The following is a 21,627-nucleotide window of genomic DNA, read 5'->3' as shown; positions in this document are numbered from 1 at the left end:
AAGTCAACAAACAGATTACCGACCATTTTGAATCTCACCATACCTTCTCTGCTATGCAATCTGGTTTCAGAGCTGGTCATGGGTGCACCTCAGCCACGCTCAAGGTCCTAAACGATATCTTAACCGCCATCGATAAGAAACATTACTGTGCAGCCGTATTCATTGATCTGGCCAAGGCTTTCGACTCTGTCAATCACCACATCCTCATCGGCAGACTCAACAGCCTTGGTTTCTCAAATGATTGCCTCGCCTGGTTCACCTACTACTTCTCTGATAGAGTTCAGTGTGTCAAATCGGAGGGTCTGTTGTCCGGACCTCTGGCAGTCTCTATGGGGGTGCCACAGGGTTCAATTCTTGGACCGACTCTCTTCTCTGTATACATCAATGAGGTCGCTCTTGCTGCTGGTGAGTCTCTGATCCACCTCTACGCAGACGACACCATTCTGTATACTTCCGGCCCTTCTTTGGACACTGTGTTAACAACCCTCCAGGCAAGCTTCAATGCCATACAACTCTCCTTCCGTGGCCTCCAATTGCTCTTAAATACAAGTAAAACTAAATGCATGCTCTTCAACCGATCGCTACCTGCACCTACCCGCCTGTCCAACATCACTACTCTGGACGGCTCTGACTTAGAATACGTGGACAACTACAAATACTTAGGTGTCTGGTTAGACTGTAAACTCTCCTTCCAGACCCATATCAAACATCTCCAATCCAAAGTTAAATCTAGAATTGGCTTCCTATTTCGCAACAAAGCATCCTTCACTCATGCTGCCAAACATACCCTTGTAAAACTGACCATCCTACCAATCCTCGACTTTGGCGATGTAATTTACAAAATAGCCTCCAATACCCTACTCAACAAATTGGATGCAGTCTATCACAGTGCAATCCGTTTTGTCACCAAAGCCCCATATACTACCCACCATTGCGACCTGTACGCTCTCGTTGGCTGGCCCTCGCTTCATACTCGTCGCCAAACCCACTGGCTCCATGTCATCTACAAAACCCTGCTAGGTAAAGTCCCCCCTTATCTCAGCTCGCTGGTCACCATAGCATCTCCCACCTGTAGCACACGCTCCAGCAGGTATATCTCTCTAGTCACCCCCAAAACCAATTCTTTCTTTGGCCGCCTCTCTTTCCAGTTCTCTGCTGCCAATGACTGGAACGAACTACAAAAATCTCTGAAACTGGAAACACTTATCTCCCTCACTAGCTTTAAGCACCTACTGTCAGAGCAGCTCACAGATTACTGCACCTGTACATAGCCCACCTATAATTTAGCCCTATCAACTACCTCTTTCCCAACTGTATTTCGTTTATTTATTTATTTTGCTCCTTTGCACCCCATTATTTTTATTTCTACTTTGCACATTCTTCCATTGCAAAACTACCATTCCAGTGTTTTACTTGCTATATTGTATTTACCTTGCCACCAAGGCCTTTTTTGCCTTTACCTCCCTTCTCACCTCATTTGCTCACATTGTATATAGACTTGTTTATACTTTATTATTGACTGTATGTTTGTTTTACTCCATGTGTAACTCTGTGTTGTTGTATCTGTCGAACTGCTTTGCTTTATCTTGGCCAGGTCGCAATTGTAAATGAGAACTTGTTCTCAACTTGCCTACCTGGTTAAATAAAGGTAAAATAAAAAAATAAAAATAAAAAATAAAAAATTTTACCTTCTTGAAAGACAAGTGGCAAATCATTTGTAAAAATAGAGAAGTAACGGCCCAAGTTAACTACCCTGAGGGACACCGCACTGTACTGTACACACAACATCTCCACTCCACTGATCCTCAACACTGGGGCCCCACAAGGGTCAGTGGGGCCCTTCTCAGCCCCCTCCTGTATTCCCTGTTCACCCACGACTGCGTGGCCATGCACAACTCAATAATCAAGCTTGCAGACGACACAACAGTGGTAGGCTTGATTACCAACAATGACGAGACAGCCAACAGCGAGGAGGTGAGAGCCCTCAATGTTAGCAAAACAAAAAAGATGATCATGGACTTCAGTAAACAACAAAGGGAGCACCCCCCTATCCACATCGATGGGACAGCAGTGAAGAAGCAGGAAACTTTTAAGTTCCTCGGTGTACAGGTGCATCAAAGCTGGGACAGAGAGATTGAAAAACAGCTTCTATCTCAAGGCCATCAGATTGTTAAACAGCCATCACTAGCACAGAGAGGCGGCTGCCTACCTACAGACTTGATATCATTGGCCACTTTAATAAATGGAACACTAGTCACTTTAATAATGCCACTCTGCCCATATATAATTTAAGGCGCTCCAAAATATTTTTCCATTGTTGTTTTATGTAATTTATCTTGTTTTAGTAATATAATTTATTAATTTATGTTTAGTCACAAAATGTTACATTTGTTGTTACATTTATTTTCACCATAAAATGTTTCAATTCATCATTGATCCGGGGGTCTTTAACGTTTCTCACAGTTACTTTCTTAATTAACAGGTGCATATTTGTAAACAATTGGCAAGAATACTTTTACAAATACTCCAAGTGCTGCATCTGGATTCTCCTCCTCATACACATCAGACCAACGTGCATTTTTTACAGCTTCAACAAAATAATCTGTTCGTACTTTTGCTTTCCTTGTTATTGCCACAATGTTATGGTCGCTACAGCCAATGGGAACTGATACTGCTTTGGAGCAAAGCTTTGCAGCATTAGTAAAGATACAATATGATCAATACAAGTGGATGTCACAGATCCAACACTATTGGTATACACTCTACTGTAGTTGGTTGAGAGACAACCTGGGTTGTGTTGCAGGCATTAGTCACACCAAGATGCTTCCTCTTGAGAGGACAACTAGATGATAACTAGTCAATGTTCAGGTCACCAAGAAAACAAATGTCTCTATTAGCATCAGTGATCATCCTTGAGATGTTTCTGCAACTTGATTGGAGTCCACCTGTGGTAAATTCAATTGAGTGGACATGATTTGGAAAGGCACACACTTGACTATATAAGGTCCCACAGTTGACAGTGCATGTCAGAGCAAAAAACAAGCCATCAGGTCGAAGGAATTGTTCATTGAGCTCCGAGACAGGATTGCGTCGAGGCACAGATCTGGGGAAGGGTACCCAACAACTTCTGCAGCATTGAAGGTCCCCAAGAACACAGTGGCCTCCATCATTCTTAAATGGAAGAAGGTTGGAATCATCAAGACTCTTCGTAGAGCTTGAGCAAATTGAGCAATCGGGGGAGAAGGGCCTTGGTCAGGGAGGTGACCAAGAACCCGATGGTAACTCTGACAAAGCGTACCTCTGTGGAGATGGGAGAACCTTCTAGGACAACCATCTCTGCAACACTCCACCAATCAGGCCTTTATGGTAGTTGCCAGACGGAAGCCACTCCTCAATAAAAGGCACATGACAGCCCGCTTGGAGTTTGCCAAAAGGCACCTAAGACTCTCAGACCATGACAAACAAGATTCTCTGATGAAACCAAGATTGAACTTTTTGGCCTGAATGCCAAGCGTCACGTCTGGAGGAAACCTGGCACCATCCCTACGGTGAAGCGTGGTGGTGGCTGCATCATGCTGTGGGGATGTTTTTCAGCGGAAGGGACTGGGAGACTAGTCAGGATCGAGACAAACAGCAAAGTCCAGAGAGCTCCTTGATGAAAACCTGCTCCAGAGTGATCAGGACCTCAGACGAGTGTTGTGTCTTTGGCTATGCCGGATTAAGTAATATGACATGCTATTCTATAAAACAATTTCTCCGTAATTAATATTACCTGATTGAGCTAATAATGTAAATGTAATTAACTAGAGAGTCGGGCACCACAAAATAATATTTATAGAGCTGTTATCTTCCGAATAAACTCTTAAAGACCTAGTAATATTTTACATCAATAGCAGTCAATATTAATCGTCATCTTAATTCAGTCTCATCTCAAAGTTGTAAATTCTTGGGTATCTGCACGAACCCTGGCTCACAAGTTGAATCAGCAATACAAAATTGGGTTTAATTATTTATTTACTAAATACCGAACTAATCACACAGAATTATACATACACATAATTAAATCATAACTTGATTACAAATTACGTCATAAAGGAACATGTATGAACAGGTATGACAGCTTGTTACACAAAGGAAAAGGGCTGGGTTTGAGTGAAAGGGCGGGAAGACTGAGGGACACAGGGAGAAGCTGTGCTATCGTAAATACAATATCTGATGCATTCTAAATTACCGCCCATTTGGAAAAGGAAAATGCAATAAATATTTACTCTGAGCTGTGCTTCGGTAGGTTGGTGGTAGATGAAAGGCCGTGTTGCCAAAAGGCCGTGTTGAGTCCTTTGAAGAATGTCTCTGGTTGTCAATTGGATACGCTGTAGTAACGTCGTTGGGTGATAGACAGGATACTATATCTGTTCCTTCCTAACCCTCGTTGCATCTGCTGTTGCTAACTCAACGGCTAGGAGGTATCACTTGTGTAGTGAATAAGAGTTCAAAGTTCATACCATTCGCAACCAAAGCTCACGCTGATGTTGGCTTCGTTCTGTAGTTATTATCTGAACCATTCTGACATAGGACCGTCGTCCTACATCCTCGGAACAGGAAGTTATATTGTCGTCAAGGGCTTATATAGGAAGGGAGAGGAGGGCGTGTTTGAAGAGTTTTATAGCCCATGTCCCTTCACAGGGGCGGGCCACTGATTGAGCAGAGCCATATCTTCTGAAAACCCAAATCTCACATTTTAGAAACTAAAATCACATTCATCCCATCATTAATAATTTCATATTCAAACATTTAAATTGAACAACAATTCCATGTGAATCCGATAACTCTGATGTGTAGATTTTACACTGTAGAGTTTATGTCATCTTATCATTGATGAGAATGTCTCAGATGACAACCGAACTGACATCATATTCATTAAGTACCACCGCATATGTTCAATTGTTCAGATTACCAGAATATAGTTAATTTCGCACAACATACTGATGTTCCCAGAATCTCTATGTTAACCAAGGGTTTTGCAAATGTAACCTTAGTAGGGTAGAGAGAGGGAAAAGGGGGGAAGAGGTATTTATGACTGTCATAAACCTATCCCCCCAGGCCAACGTCATGACAGGAGCGAAGGTTCACCTTCCAACGGGACAATAACCCTAAGCACACATCCAAGACAATGCAGGAGTGGCTCTTGGACAAGTCTCTGAATGTCCTTGAGTGGCCCAACCAGAGCTCAGACTTGAACCCGATCAAACATCTCTGGAGAGACCTGAAAATAGCTGTGCGGCAGCGCTCCCCATCCAACCTGACAGAGCTTGAGAGGATCTGCAGAGAAGAATGGGAGAAACTCCCCAAATACAGGTGTGCTAAGCTTGAAGCATCATACTCAAGACTCAAGGCTGTAATTGCTGCCAATGGCGCTTCAACAAAGTACTGAGTAAAGGGTCTGTGAAATGTAATTTTTATTTATACAGTTGCAAAATTCCTGTGTATGTTTTGTCAGTATGGGGTATTGTGTGTAAATTGATGAGGGGGAAAATAACAATGTAATAAATTTTCGAACAAGGCTGTGACCTAACAAATGTGTTAAAAGTCAAGGGGTCTGAACACTTTCCAATGGAACTATGTTCTCCAGATACTGACAGTTTGCACTTGGTGGCCTATACAGAACCCCAAAAGAAGAGGCTTCAGATGAGGCAGGTGAACCTGCAACCACAGCACTTCTTCATTTGTCATGAGCTCCTCTCTGAGGTTTAAAGGAATTTGGCTCTGAATATACAGTATACAGCAACACATCCCCCGTAGACATTCCTGTCTTTTCTATAGATGTAGTATTCTTGTATTCCTACTGGGGTATCAAAGGTGCTGTCTAACTGAGTTTCAGAAATGGCTAATACATTAAGATTATCTAAGATTAGCAAATGACTATTCTCATTTTATGAGGCTACATACAGTCGAAGTCGGAAGTTTACATACACCTTAGCCAAATACATTTAAACTCAGTTTTCCACAATTCCTGACATTTAATCCTAGTGTCACGCCCTGGTCTTAGTATTTTGTGTTTTATTTTTTATTTTGGTCAGGCCAGGGTGTGACATGGGTTATTTATATGGTGTGTTTTGTCTTGGGGTTTTTTGTAGGTTATGGGATTGTGTTATGGTAGAGTTGTCTAGGTAAGTCTATGGTTGCCTGGAGTGGTTCTCAATCAGAGGCAGGTGTTTATTGTTGTCTCTGATTGGGAACCATATTTAGGCAGCCATATTCTTTGGGTGTGTCGTGGGTGATTGTTCCTGTCTCTGTTTGCACCAGATAGGTCTGTTTTGGTTTTTTCATGTTACGGTTAGTATTTGTTCGTTATTATCTTTATTAAAGATGTATCGAGATAACCACGCTGCATTTTGGTCCTCCTCTCCTTCGACGGAAGAAAACCTTAACACCTAGTAAAAACTAGCTTAGGTCAGTTAGGATCACCACTTTATTTTAAGTATGTGAAATGTCAGAATAATAGTAGAGAGAATAATTTATTTCAGCTTTTATTTATTTTATCACATTCCCAGTGGGTCAGAAGTTTACATATACTCAAATAGTATTTGGTAGAATTGCCTTTAAATTGTTTAACTTGGGTCAAATGTTTTGAGTAGCCTTCCACAAGCTTCCCACAATAAGTTGGGTGAATTTTGGCCCATTCCTCCTGACAGAGCTGGTGTAACTGAGTCAGGTTGGTAGACCTCCTTGCTCACAAACGCTTTTTCAGTTCAGCCCACTAATTTTCTATAGGATTGAGGTCAGGGCTTTGTGATGGCCACGCCAATACCTTGAATTTGTTATGCTTAAGCCATTTTGCCACAACTTTGGAAGTATGCTTGGGGTCATTGTCCATTTGGAAGACCCATTTGCGACCAAGCATTAACTTCCTGACTGATGTCTTGAGATGTTGCTTCAATATATCCACGTTATTTTCCTCCTCATAATGCCATCTATTTTGTGAAGTGCACCAGTCCCTCCTGCAGCAGAGCACCCCCACAACATGATGCTGCCTTCCCCGTGCTTCTCGGTTGGGATGGTGTTCTTCGGCTTGCAAGCCTCCCCCTTTTCCCTCCAAACATAACGATGGTGATTATGGCCAGTTCTATTCATGTTTCATCAGACCAGAGGACATTTCTCCAAAAAGTACAATCTTTGTCCCCATGTGCAGTTGCAAACTGTAGTCTGGCCTTTTTACGGTAGTTTTGAAGCAGTGGCTTCTTCCTTGCTAAGCGGCTGTTCAGGTTATGTCGATATAGGACTCGTTTTTCTGTGGATATAGATACTTTTGTACCTGTTTCCCCCAGCATCTTCACAATGTCCTTTGCTGTTGTTCTGGGATTGATTTACACTTTTCGCACCAAAGTAAGTTAATCTCTAGGAGACAGAACGCGTCTCCTTCCTGAGTGGTATGACGGCTGTGTGGTCCCATGGTGTTTATACTTGCGTATTATTGTTTGTACAGATGAACGTGGTGCTTTCAGACGTTTGGAAATTGCTCCCAAGGATGAACCAGACTTGTGGAGGTCTACAATTTTGGCTGATTTCTTTTGATTTTCCCATGATGTCCAGGAAAGAGGCACTGAGTTTGAAGGTAGGCCTTGAAATACATCCACAGGTACACCTCCAATTGACTCAAATGATGTCAATTAGCCTATCAGAAGCTTCTAAAGCCATGACATCTTATTCTGGATTTGTCCAAGTTGTTTACAGTCACAGTTAACTTCTGACCCACTGAAATTGTGATACAGTTAATTATAAGTGAAATAATCTGTCTGTAAACACTTGTTGGAAAAATGACTTGTGTCAAGCACAAAGTAGATGTCCTAACCGACTTGCCAAAACTATTGTTTGTTAACAAGTCATTTGTGGAGTGGTTGAGAACTCCAACCTAAGTGTATGTAAACTTCTGACTTCAACTGTATATTTATGAGTAATAATGACAAATAAGGAATTAATGGATTTTGGAGCAGATTATGTTTAGCAGATGCTAGTAGACTACAGTAGACAAGCTTTATTAATCCCAACGAGCAATTTCGCTTTGCAGCTGTCAAAATACAAGAGAGCAACAATTAGATCTAAAGTACATTGAAAGAAGACTAAAATTATGATTTTACCATCATCTAAAAGTATAATACATTCCCAACACTGATTGCATCATCTAAAATACAGCATAAGTGTGATTTACACCGAAGTGTGTGTACAGTATCAGCTGTACTTTTATATTCAATCACTGTCAGATCAGTGGGACAGTGAGTGAATGTACTCATCATGCCACTCTGTGTCCTCCCACATCCCAGCCCCTGCAATGGATGCCATGTGTACATTGTATTGACAGCTTTTTTCAATCACTTTGGTGTCATTTTCACAACTCTTAGTACAAAACTCAAAACAGGTCATCAAAAAGGCAGTTGTTTCAAAACTTTAAGGACATTTCCAATTGACAACACACACAATCATATAGTTACAGAAATGTTCAAATCTCCCTTAGAAATAATGAAAGTAATATGCTAAACTACTGTATATTGTACTGTTTTCACATTGGGCAATATACTCCAATGTGTAATCAAAGGTGTGATCAATGAAGACATCCTCCATAATCCTTCATGCAATCCTTTCAGATATACAGTAATTGTAGCATAGGTGTAATGTCTATAATCGAATGTAAGAAATTAAATGAAACAAATTAAATTAATGAAAATAAAACTGTGTTTAGCAGGCATTCATTTGCATCAAGTGTGGCTTTTGCCATAAATACTAAATCACCTCGCAGTGTATGTCTTCATTGTTCATGCTGTCACTTTCGTTGGAATGAATATCGGACCAAGGCGCAGCGGATGTTGAGTTCCACATTATTTATTAAAGAAGTGAAACTTAGCAAAGACAAAAGGCAAATAAACAATAAACTAACAACGAACCGTGACTACAGACAATGCTACGTGCACTAACTCAAAACAATATCCCATTACAAACAAATGGAAAAAATTATACTTAAGTATGATCCCCAATTAGAGACAATGATAGCCAGCTGCCTCTAATTGGGAATCATACCAAAATACCAACATAGAAAAAACAAACTAGAACCCCACATAGAAAATGTAAACTAGACTAAACCTCTAGTCACGCCCTGACCTACTCTACCATAGAAAATAAAGGTTTTCTATGGTCAGGACGTGACACACGCAAAGCGGGAAAAACCTTTTGGCATGGCGAATCCAAACTTGACATGGGTCTGCATTGATGTTGTCGCATGCCTCATCCATGGACAGGAGGGTGGCAAGCTCATGGGGACGGTGATTGTACACCTTCCACCATGCTGAAAAACATAGGTATAGGATCACTAATTGGGGGTGGGCCCAAAACCATGCCTGAACCACTCTGCATGGTGGAACCTGACATTGTCCCACACAATGACATAGGTGACCCCTTCACTTGACAAGCTTGCTCAATTTCATTGAGAAACACAATGAGGTGTGCAGTTTTGTAGTATGCAAGTAATGGCCTACATCCTACCACACCATCTTCAGAGATCGCTGCGCACATGGAGATCGCTTTCCCCCACGTTGTCCAGGCATTTGTACGGTTGCCCACTGTTGAGTTTTGGCCAGGTTGAAGCTTCATCAACGAAGATATACATGTCATGGTTCACAGCAGTACCAAGCACTATCACCCTCTAAAAATATATTTTGGTTAGTTATTTTTACCGTATAGCTCCTATATGATATTGTGAAGTTTCATGTGCATCCTATAGTAACAGTAATACTTTAAGGGCTGACGCTAGAGTAGAGAAGCAGGTACGTGGAGTCAACATTTAATAAGGAACAGACATGGAACAAGACAGGAACAGCGTCAGCACACGGGTAGCACAACGACATAACAATTAATCCTGAAGCCAGGAACAGAGCATGGGAACAGACAGATATAGTGAAGGGTTAATGACACCGGTGATTGAGTCCAGGTGAGTCCAATAATTGCTGATGCGCGTGATGGGTGAAATCTTCACATGATTGAAATGACTGTTCAGTTTTTCAGATTGCTGTGAACTAATCTGTTAACCTCTGCCATGGTAAAGCCTCTGTTTACCACGTGGTCAACGATGATGTCCCAGACTTCATTAGACACAACAGTTCTCTGTCGTTTGCCTCCCTCTCTCTTTGATGTGGCCCACGCCCACCTCTTTGACATCTTTGACAGGGCCCATGCCCACATCTTTGACCTCTTTGATGGGGCCGATCCCCACCTCTTTGACCTCCTTGATAGGGCCAATGCCCACCTCTCTGACAGGCCCTTTGTCTACGATCTCATTGATTTCTTCCTCACCCTTGCTGTCTATCCATGTTGAAAGAAATTACAAGTGTTCACACAAACCCTTTTTATATGGTGAATTGTGGTGTCATGACGTTGCCCTCTTTGGGGCCTGTCACAGAACTTGAGGTCCAAACAACATTTATGTTCTGGAGAAGGTATAAATGAGTGTGCGTTCATGTGCAAAGGATTAGCATTTCAATTGTTATAATTATCAACTTTGTGTCTCATCTCAGTTGACCCCCACTTTCCTTTTTGTACACCAAGCCGCGATGCCGGTTTAGCCCACTAGGACACATCCGCTCTCATTTCCTTGTAACTTTCTACTGTTTTTTTATGCATTTCTGGGAATTACTTAGTTAGTAAATAAATGATTTAAGACAATTAATGTATGGATGACTCATAGTGAAGACTGGGTTCGTGCAGATAACCAACAATTTACGATGTTTGGAATGAGACTAACTAGAATTAAAGTAGAAGTAGAATTCATTAATCGGAAGACTATTGATCAGATATGAAAATATCTGAAAAGTTATATTAGGAAAATTATAACTTTGTAATCTGAATATTTTCCTTGGTGCCCCGACTTCCTAGTTAATTACAGTTACATGATTAATCAGTCTATTCGCGTAATAATAATTACAGAGAGTCATTTGATAAAGATTAATCTTCAGTTTAATGATGTCAAAGACACAACAGTGGTTACCACTATGTGAAATCAATTAGCAATAACGAGTAGTCATAATGTGTGGTTATCATGTATCATACATGTCATTTAGATATTTATACTTTACAAACACACATTTTCTTTCTGTAGTTCTCAAAATCCATACATAGTAGACAAACCAGTTAAAATCTATAGGTTTACCAAACGGTTAAGTGATTAACCATTAAGCGCAGTTGGATTAAGTGATGATCAAATATATTCAAACAAATTAGAAGATAATCATGTGAAGAGTATTGTGAGCATTGCATTGCATTATATATATTTATTATTATTGTTTTTTTTCTTCACATTTTCAAACAGTCCATTTATATTTTCCAACAGGGCTATACATTTGGGTGAGTTTTTTTTCTCGCCTGAGTAGCCTCGTTTCACTGCCAAAAATAAGATTAAACCATCTAGTGTTCAGTGAAATAACAACATAATGTCAAATACAGGTAGCCTAGTCAAATAATTAACATCCAATCACATGAACCGTTACTCTCTCTCGGAACGGTCCGTATGTAGCCAAACGTAGCTGCTGCTCATTCCTTTTGCCCGAAAATTGATAAATGGTTAAAAAAGTAAGGCCCGTGTCCATAGAGATTCTACTGGTAGCACTGCTACTACCAGCAGTACTACACCTGCACCTGTCGACAACACAAGTTGTTCTGCTTCCATGAGCACATCCAATGCTAGCATCAGTAATTGTACATTTGTTGTTAGCCCAGCTAGCATGGACACTGACAGTTGTGAATCTGATGCAGCCGACGAGCTACTGCCCCCTTACCCGGGAAAGCCCCGAACAATAGACAGGGACGTTGGACCATTGAAGAGGCGCAAATATGATGAGAACTACATTGATTTGGGGTTCACTTATATTGGGAGTAGTGCCTTTCCTCAGCCACAGTGTGTTATATGTGCAAAAGTACCACCTCACAACTGGATGAAACCTTCACTCTTGCTCAGACATTTAGAAACAAAACATGACAATTTGAAAAATAAGCCATGGGAGTTTTTTGAGTGAGAATTAAGGCGACTTTCGTGTAATAAGACATGTATAAAAGCAACATATACCATTAATAAGAAGAGGCTAGAAGCGTCTTATATGGTGAGCTACCGAGTGTCTGGGACAGGCACGTCAAAACAAGTCAAAAGAAATGGATACATGAAAAATGGAGCGGCGATGGCTAAAATGGACCGGCCTGAGGGACGACCCGGAGGGCGAGGCGCGGGGTGATCCGGCCGGCGACGGTGGTACTCACGCAGTAGTTTAGGGTCTAGTACCTCAGCCACCGGAACCCAGCACCTCTCCTCCGGACCGTACGCCTCCCACTTCAGAGGTACTGAAGGCTCCCCGCCCAACGCCTTGAATCCAGGATGGAACGGACGGAGTACACCGGGGTCCCGAGGGGGTGGAGAAACCTCCCGTACCTCAGACTCCTGGAGCGGACCAGCCACTACCGGCCTGAGGAGAGACAGATGGAACGAGGGGTTAATATGGTAATTGGGGGGAAGTTGTAACCTGTAACATACCTCGTTCACTCTCCTCAGGACTTTGGATGGCCCCACTAAAAAAGGACCCAGCTTCCGACAGGGCAGGCGGACGGGCAGGTCTCGGGTCGAGAGCCAGTCCCTGTCCCCAGGTGCGAACACCGGGGCCTCACTGCGGTGACGGTCCGCATTGGTCTTTTGGCACAGCGCAGCCTGCTGGAGGTGACCATGGGCGACCCAGGTCTCCTCCGCATGTCTGAACCACTCGTCCACTGCAGGAGCCTCGGTCTGACTCCGATGCCACGGTGCCAGAACTGGCTGGTACCCCAATACACACTGAAAGGGGGAGAGGTTAGTGGAGGAGTGGCGGAGCAAGTTCTGCGCCATCTCTGCCCAGGGCACAAATGCCGCCCACTCCCCCAGCCGGTCCTGGCAATAGGACTGCAGAAACCTGCCCACATCCTGGTTCACTCTCCCCACCTGCCCATTACTCTCGGGGTGGAAATCCGAGGTAAGGCTGATCGAGACCCCCAAACGTTCCATGAACGCCCTCCAGACTCTCGAAGTGAACTGGGGACCGCGATCAGACACTATATCCTCAGGCACCCCATAGTGCCGGAAGACGTGTGTAAACAGGGCCTCCGCAGTTTGTAGGGCGTAGGGAGACCGGGCATAGGGAGGAGACAACAGGACTTAAAGAAACGATCCACCACGACCATGATTGTGGTGTTCCCATGTGAGGGAGGAAGATCCGTTAGAAAATCATCCGACAGGTGTGACCAAGGCCGTTGTGGAATGGGTAAGGGATGTAGTTTACCTCTGGGCAGGTGTCTAGGAGTCTTACTGGGTGCACACTGAGCAGGAGGAAACATAAACCCTCACGTCCCGAGCCAAGGTGGGCCACCAGTACTTCCCGGACAGAGCGCGCCGTCCGACCGATCCCCGGATGACCCTAGGAGGGTGATGTGTATGCCCAATAGATCAACTGGTCACGGACAGCAGACGGAACATACTGAAGTCAGATGGGACACTAGAGTGGAACGGATTCAGTACGCAACGCCCGCTCAATGTCCGCATCCAGCTCCCACACGACCCACACGACCGGCGCTACCAGGCAGGAGGCCGGGAGAATGGGAGTCTGATCCATGGGCCGCTCCTCTGTGTCATACAGCCGGAACAATGCGTCTGCCTTAACATTCTGGGAACCTGGTCTGTAGGACAGGGTAAACACAAAATGGGTAAAGAACATGGCCCACCTTGCCTGACGAGGATTCAGTCTCCTCGCTGCCTGGATGTACTCCAGCCAACAGCTCCCGGTCCCCCACATCAAAGTTCCGCTCCACCGGGCTGAGCTTCTTCGAGAAGAAAGCACAGGGGCAGAGCTTCGGTGGCGTGCCCAAGCACTGAGAGAGCACGGCTCCGATCCCAGCCTCTGACACGTCCAACTCCACTATGAATACCAAAGAGGGATCTGGATGGGCCAGCATGAGAGCCGAGGTAAACAGAGCTCTCAGCTGCCCAAAACCCTGTCTGCCCACTGCAAGGTACTTGGAAGGTACTTGGAAGGTACAGGATCCCCCTTCAGCAGTGAGGTAATGGGAGCAGCCACCTGACCAAAACCCTGGAAAATCTCCGGTAGTAATTGGCAAACCCTAAAATTGCTGCACCTCCTTTACCGTGGTGGGAGTCGGCCAATTACGCATGGCTGCTATGAGGTCACTCTCCATCTCCACCCCTGATGTGGAAATGTGATATCCTAGGAAGGAGACGGACTGTTGAAAGAACAGGCATTTCTCAGCCTTGACGTACAGGTCATGCTCCAACAGTCGTCCAAGTACCTTGCGCACCAAGGACACATGCTCAGCGCGTGTAGCGGAGTATATCAGAATGTCATCAATATACACCACTACACCCTGCCCGTGCAGGTCCCTGAAAATCTTGTCTACGAAGGATTGGAAGACTGATGGAGCATTCATCAACCTGTACGGCATGACAAGGTACTCATAATGCCCTGAGGTCGTACTAAATGCCGTCCTCCACTCGTCTCCCTCTCGGATACGCACAAGATTGTACGCACTCCTGAGATCCAGTTTAGTGAAAAAGCATGCCCCGTGCATTGACTCAATCGCCGTGGCGATAAGAGGTAGCGGGTAACTGTACCTCAGCGTGATTTGTTTGAGACCTCTATAATTAATGCGCGGGCGCAGACCTTCATCCTTCTTCTTCACAAAAAAGAAACTCGAGGGTGAAATGGAGGACCGAATGTATCCCTAACGGGATTCGGAGACATATGTCTCCATAGCCACCGTCTCCGCTTGTGTCAGGGGATACACTTTACTCCTGGGAAGTGCAGCGTCTACCAGGAGATTTATCGCACAATCCCCCCATCGATGGGGTGGTGATTGAGTCGCCTTCTTCTTACCGAAAGCGAGAGACAAATCAACATATTCTGGGGGAATGCGCACAGTGGAGACCTGGTCTGGACTTTCCACCATGGTTACACCAACGGAAACCCCTACACACCTCCCCGAGCACTCTCGCGACCACCCCGTGAGAACCCTCTGTTGCCAGGAAATGGTGGGGTTATGACGAGCCAACCAGGGAAGGCCTAGTACCACGGGAAATGCAGGAGAGTCAATGAGAAAGAGACTGATTCTCTCATCGGGGCCTCCCTGATTAGCCTGGACCCTAATGGTCGACTATCCAGAGTGTGAATCGGAAAAGGTCTATCCACAGGAATAATGGGGATCCCTAAACTAAGTGCTAACAATCTGTCAATAAAATTCCCAGCTGCACCTGAATCGTAGAGCGCCTTATGTTGGGAATGCGGGGAGAACTCAGGGAAACAAACAGGTACAAACAGGTGGACAACAGAGGACTCTGGATGAGAGTGGTGCATACTCACCTGGGGTGACGTCAGAGTGCCCTGCCTGCTGCCTCGACTCTCAGAGGGACCAACCCGGCTCCGACTGGCAGTGTGCCCTCTGCGGCCACAGATGGTGCACGTGAAGGCCCCTCCTCCAGCTTCCCTATGTGCAGCCCCTCCCAACTCCATGTGCACCGGAATGGTAGTGCTGGAAGATGGAACCGACAGAGCCCCCTCAGGACGTCCACGGATGACTAGCAGGTTATCCAACCAGATGGACATATCCACCAGTTGGTCAAAGGTGGTGGCGGCATCCCTGCAGGCCAACTCCCGTCGGATGTCCCCACGTAAACTGCATCGATAGTGGTCGATGAGGGCCCTGTCGTTCCATCCTGCTTCGGCGGTCAAGGTCCGGAACTCCAGCGCGAAATTGTGTGTGCTCCTCGTCCCCTGCCTCAAATGGTAGAGTCGTTCACCCGCTCGGGTAAACTCCTCGAAGTGGTCCAACGCCGCATCTTCCTCTCCCCACATGGCGTTTGCCCACTCCAGAGCTCTCCCCGAGAGGCATGAGACGAGGGCGGATACTCTCTCCCTTCCTGAGGGAGCTGGGTGAACAGTGGCCAGGTATAGGTCCCATCATACTCCCTGGGAAGGGAGAGACGCATTAACCTGGAGCTGGATCCGGACATGACAGGTAGAGATAACCCCTGTTGAGCTGGTTGAGGTGCTGGCTTCCTGTCTCTCCCAGCGGTCCATGGTCTGGACAACGCGATCCATCATGGCACCGAGATGATGTAACATAACCAAGTGTTCCTGGACACGTTCCTCGACTCCTCTGACCGGAGTACCTGCTCCTGCTGACTTCATGGTAGGTGTAGGATTCTGTTAGGGTGTGTATTGGAGGTGAAGTCTGGTGCAGGAGAGCAGAGTGTAGTGAACAGGCACACTTTTTATTCTGGTCAAAATGACAGCACAGAATAACATAAAATGTGCCCAAAACACGGAATATAGACAAAAAGTAATGCGCGTAACAATATCCACAACATCAAATTACACGTAACACAAACAATCCTACACAAAGACATGATGGGGAAAAGAGGAATAAATACATATGAATTGATTGAGGAATGAAAACCAAGACAAAACAAATGAATACATGACAAATGGAGCGGCGATGGCTAGAAAGCCGGTGACGTCGTCGCCGAACGCCTCCCGAACAAGGAGAGGAGCCGACTTCGGCGGAAGTCGTGACATGGACAGCTTTGTGACATCAAATGGACTTTCGTGGTCAAAATGTGTTGGTATCTGTACTGATGGGGAGACAGGGAGACATAGTGGAGTGGTAATGCACGTGCAAGCAGTTGCTCCCGACGCCACTTGGGTACACTGCAACATCTACTGAGAGACTACCAAGAGAATGCCCGACAGCTTGAAAGACGCTTTGGACACTACAGTGAAAATTGTTAACTTTGTTAAAGCAAGGCCCCTGAACTCTCATGTATTTTCTACACACTGCAATGATATGGGCAGCGACCATGTAACGCTTTTACAACATACTGGTTATCAAGGGGCAAAATAATTACAGGTTTTTTTTATTGAGACGAGCTTAAAGTTTCCTTTACTGACCATAGTTTTCACTTGTCTGACCACTTGCGTGATGACAAGTTTCTCACACGACTGGCCTATCTGGGTGATGTTTTTCCCCGCCTGAATGATCTGAATCTAGGATTACAGGGACTCTCTGCAACTATATTCAATGTGCAAGACAAAATTGAGGCTATGATTAAGAAGTTGGAGCTCTTCTCTGTCTGCATTCACAAGAACAATACACAGGTATTTCCATCATTGTATACATTTTTTTGTGTGCAAATGAACTCAAGCTTTTACGGACAATGTCAAATGTGATATAACGAAGCACCTGAGTGAATTGAGGGATCAATTACGCAGTTGCTTTCCCAAAACGGATGACCCAAACAACTGGATTCGTTATCCCTTTCATGCCCTGCCTCCAGTCCACTTACTGATATCTGAACAAGAGAGCCTTATCGAAATTGCAACAAGCAGTTCTGTGAAAATTAAATTTAATCAGAAGCCTCTGCCAGATTTCTGGATTGGGCTCAGAGTATCGTGCCTTGGCAAATTGCTCTGTTAAGACACTGATGGACTTTGCAACCACGTACCTACTTGAGAGTGGATTCTCGGCCCTCACTAGCATGAAAACTAAATACAGGCACAGACTGTGTGTGGGAAATGATTTAAGACTGAGACTCTCTCCAATACAATCCAACATTGCAGAGTTATGTGCATCCTTTCAAACACACCCTTCTCATTAAACTGTGGTGAGTTATTCACAATTTTCGATGAAAAATAAGGTTTTATATGTTAGATGGTTAAATAAAGAGCAAGATTATTTATATACTCTCTCCCTTCCTGAGGGAGCTGGGTGAACAGTGGCCAGGTATAGGTCCCATCATACTCCCTGGGAAGGGAGAGACGCATTAACCTGGAGCTGGATCCGGACATGACAGGTAGAGATAACCCCTGTTGAGCTGGTTGAGGTGCTGGCTTCCTGTCTCTCCCAGCGGTCCATGGTCTGGACAACGCGATCCATCATGGCACCGAGATGATGTAACATAACCAAGTGTTCCTGGACACGTTCCTCGACTCCTCTGACCGGAGTACCTGCTCCTGCTGACTTCATGGTAGGTGTAGGATTCTGTTAGGGTGTGTATTGGAGGTGAAGTCTGGTGCAGGAGAGCAGAGTGTAGTGAACAGGCACACTTTTTATTCTGGTCAAAATGACAGCACAGAATAACATAAAATGTGCCCAAAACACGGAATATAGACAAAAAGTAATGCGCGTAACAATATCCACAACATCAAATTACACGTAACACAAACAATCCTACACAAAGACATGATGGGGAAAAGAGGAATAAATACATATGAATTGATTGAGGAATGAAAACCAAGACAAAACAAATGAATACATGACAAATGGAGCGGCGATGGCTAGAAAGCCGGTGACGTCGTCGCCGAACGCCTCCCGAACAAGGAGAGGAGCCGACTTCGGCGGAAGTCGTGACATGGACAGCTTTGTGACATCAAATGGACTTTCGTGGTCAAAATGTGTTGGTATCTGTACTGATGGGGAGACAGGGAGACATAGTGGAGTGGTAATGCACGTGCAAGCAGTTGCTCCCGACGCCACTTGGGTACACTGCAACATCTACTGAGAGACTACCAAGAGAATGCCCGACAGCTTGAAAGACGCTTTGGACACTACAGTGAAAATTGTTAACTTTGTTAAAGCAAGGCCCCTGAACTCTCATGTATTTTCTACACACTGCAATGATATGGGCAGCGACCATGTAACGCTTTTACAACATACTGGTTATCAAGGGGCAAAATAATTACAGGTTTTTTTTATTGAGACGAGCTTAAAGTTTCCTTTACTGACCATAGTTTTCACTTGTCTGACCACTTGCGTGATGACAAGTTTCTCACACGACTGGCCTATCTGGGTGATGTTTTTCCCCGCCTGAATGATCTGAATCTAGGATTACAGGGACTCTCTGCAACTATATTCAATGTGCAAGACAAAATTGAGGCTATGATTAAGAAGTTGGAGCTCTTCTCTGTCTGCATTCACAAGAACAATACACAGGTATTTCCATCATTGTATACATTTTTTTGTGTGCAAATGAACTCAAGCTTTTACGGACAATGTCAAATGTGATATAACGAAGCACCTGAGTGAATTGAGGGATCAATTACGCAGTTGCTTTCCCAAAACGGATGACCCAAACAACTGGATTCGTTATCCCTTTCATGCCCTGCCTCCAGTCCACTTACTGATATCTGAACAAGAGAGCCTTATCGAAATTGCAACAAGCAGTTCTGTGAAAATTAAATTTAATCAGAAGCCTCTGCCAGATTTCTGGATTGGGCTCAGAGTATCGTGCCTTGGCAAATTGCTCTGTTAAGACACTGATGGACTTTGCAACCACGTACCTACTTGAGAGTGGATTCTCGGCCCTCACTAGCATGAAAACTAAATACAGGCACAGACTGTGTGTGGGAAATGATTTAAGACTGAGACTCTCTCCAATACAATCCAACATTGCAGAGTTATGTGCATCCTTTCAAACACACCCTTCTCATTAAACTGTGGTGAGTTATTCACAATTTTCGATGAAAAATAAGGTTTTATATGTTAGATGGTTAAATAAAGAGCAAGATTATTTATTATTATTATATTATTATTTGTGCCCTGGTCCTATAAGAGCTATTTGTCACTTCCCACGAGCCGGGTTGTGACAAACTCACACTCATTCGTATGTTTAATAAATGTGTTGTGTACAGTGTGTGAGTGGCACCCTTAGGTTTGGTGAAAGGGTTACTGTGTGATTTTGTGTGTTGTAGTTATTTGAAAATGCACTAAAATAGCCTTTTGATTATCTGCTTAGAGTTTTGTACTATAAGTTGTGAAATTTTACCACATACTTGTGAAAATATTACCAAAGGAATTTAAAAAACTGTAACTGGTTGTTCAAATAACTAAATTGAGAAGATATCATTATGTTGTGTTTTGGTGATCAAATCAATGCTCTTTCTATATTTCACATTAAACTTATATTTTGGATCAATGGTTGTGTGGTGAAAGATAAATGCACAATCAAAATGTTTTGAATATGACGATTCCTAGTCATAAGTGTAACTATTTTGGCGTTTTGTACTAAGTTTTTTGAAAATTCACCACATACTTGTGAAAATAGCACCAAAGAGATTGAAAAAACCTGTATGTGGTTGGTTGACCTGTGTGTGTGTGTGTGTGTGTGTGTGTCACGCCCTGACCATAGAGAGACTTTTATTCTCTAGGTCGGGGTGTGACTAGGGTGGGTTATCTAGGTTATTGTAAGTCTATGTTGGCCTGTTATGGTTCCCAATCAGAGACAGCTGTTTATCATTGTCTCTGATTGGGGATCATATTTAGGCAGCCATTTCTCCCACTGTGTTTTGTGGGTTCTTGATTTTGTGTAGCTGCCTGGGAGCACTGCGTTTGCTGCATGTTTTGTTTGCTGTTTATTGTTTTGTGAGTTTCATTGAATAAACATGTGGAACTCTACGTATGCTGCGCCTTGGTCCGACATTCATTATAACGATTGTGACTGTGTGTTTGTACCTAGCCACTACTAGAAAATGCTCTGGAACAATTCACATGTATTGCACAATGTAGCACAAACACTTGAAGCCTTGCATGAATGGGAGATCCCGTGACCAAAATTTACTGGGATTTACCTCCCAAAAGCATTCCCTTTTCCTGGGATAAATAACTGCGAGAAACCGATTATAATAACTTATTTATATGAACAGCATCACCATGAAATGGAATCGTTAAGTTATATGTGGTGTCTAAATCTGGTTTCTCTACAGCCTCTGCATGATGAATCAACACTCAGGGTAGGGACAGACAGCCCATCTCAGTATGGACCGCAATTCACAATGCATGTAGACCTATCATCTCATCATGGTAACTTTTTTCTTGTGACAGGTAGACCCATATTTGTTGCAGCATAGCCTATGCTACAGTAATATGAAGACCGAATGCACCTCTAATTTACCCATCTCCATCTGGCTTTTGGGGGTCACCTTGTTAATTGTAAAGATTGTAATTTTTTTATAGTTTTAAAACAGCCTGTCACAAGAATATCCTTGCTTTAAACCCCTGCACGTGTGAGCGCTCTCTCACAGTCTTTCTCTCTCTCTCCATCAACTCCATTCAAATTGCATCCAAAATATATATATACTGTTCTAGATTGATATATAGCCCTATGGATGTCCTAGCCTACCACTTACAGTACATTCAATACAGTATTAGCCTTATATTTAGCTAATTAATGATGGGTTATGCATAAAAAGCTTCTGACTTAAGGCCTCTGTCTCTTGCGCAACACGCAAGCACCTGTGCTCTGTTGGCCTCTCAGAAAAAAAACACTCCTTAGCTCTTGGAGTCCCATGCAGGAAAAGCTAGACTAGAATAGCTTGCTGGATGTTATTTTGGGGGGCATTTCTTATACTAACAGACTATTCAAACAGGGACGCAAGCTCTTTTTTTGCTGGATGTTAAATACAGCAGCCAATAGAACTCATGGGTAGTTTGAAAGAAGAGTGAACATGTGATGGCGGTAGGCTAAAGCAGTTATTTATTCAGACCCATTACCATTCAATCGTCATGAAG

The sequence above is a fragment of the Oncorhynchus mykiss genome, chromosome 23 (genome assembly GCF_013265735.2).
Source record: "Oncorhynchus mykiss isolate Arlee chromosome 23, USDA_OmykA_1.1, whole genome shotgun sequence".
Taxonomy (NCBI): Eukaryota; Metazoa; Chordata; class Actinopteri; order Salmoniformes; family Salmonidae; genus Oncorhynchus; species Oncorhynchus mykiss.
Note: the sequence above shows the minus strand (reverse complement) of the source record.